The sequence below is a fragment of the Eschrichtius robustus genome, chromosome 3, assembly GCF_028021215.1.
Source record: "Eschrichtius robustus isolate mEscRob2 chromosome 3, mEscRob2.pri, whole genome shotgun sequence".
Lineage (NCBI taxonomy): Eukaryota > Metazoa > Chordata > Mammalia > Artiodactyla > Eschrichtiidae > Eschrichtius > Eschrichtius robustus.
In genome coordinates, this window is record NC_090826.1 from 99,791,885 (window position 1) to 99,792,677 (window position 793).

At 31.8% G+C, this 793-nt stretch overlaps 1 non-coding gene across 1 annotated transcript; it reads left to right on the forward strand.

Moving 5' to 3' along the window:
- The first annotated feature begins 313 nt into the window (after window positions 1-313).
- On the forward strand, window positions 314-386 carry TRNAG-CCC (transfer RNA glycine (anticodon CCC)). Its single transcript has one exon. It is a non-coding gene; the product is annotated as a tRNA-Gly (tRNA).
- The last annotated feature ends 407 nt before the right edge of the window (window positions 387-793 follow it).

Consider the following 793-nt stretch of genomic DNA (forward strand, 5'->3'; position numbering starts at 1 on the left):
AATTACTGGCTTTTGTAAATATCAATATAATAAAACTATGAAATCATTCTTTTAAGTAAATCTAAAGGATTCATAGAAATATCATAGTAGTTTGATATTAACATCATCAATTTCACTAATTCATACTAAACTCTCTAAATTGGAAGTTTTATATTGTTTTTTTCTTTGAAATCATATTTTGATTCCTCTTTCATGTAATCTTGTCTTAATATAATTTGGTAATTGAAAGCATTTTACTGATTCTCTATTATACATACTTTTCTGCAACAAAAATACATAAACTGACATTCATTTAAAGATATTTCCAGGGACTTCCCTGGTGGTCCAGTGGTTAAGACTCTGTGCTCCCAATGCAGGGGACCCAGGTTCGATCCCTGGTTAGGGAACTAGCTCCCGGATGCCTCAACTAAGAGCCCGCATGCCGCAACTAAAGATCCCACAACTGGCAATGAAGATCCCGCGTGCCGCAACTAAGACCCGATGCAGCCAAATAAATAAGTAAATATTTTTTTAAAAAGCTATTAAAAAATATTTCCACTGACAGAAGGTTCTAATTGTTTAAAAAATATTACTGTTACTAATAGCATTTATCAAAACAACAGATATTACAAATCTTTATAATTAGTAAACATTTTTACTGTATAATGCTTATAATTAGTAAGAAGTGAAATTTTATTGGGAATTTGTCTCTTAAGGAGATGGAAAGAATGGGGAGGTGTTTATGGTTCTTTGGATTAAAATAATTGTGGAAATGTCCCTTTGATGTCCCAGAGGATTTTATACCTTAGAGCAA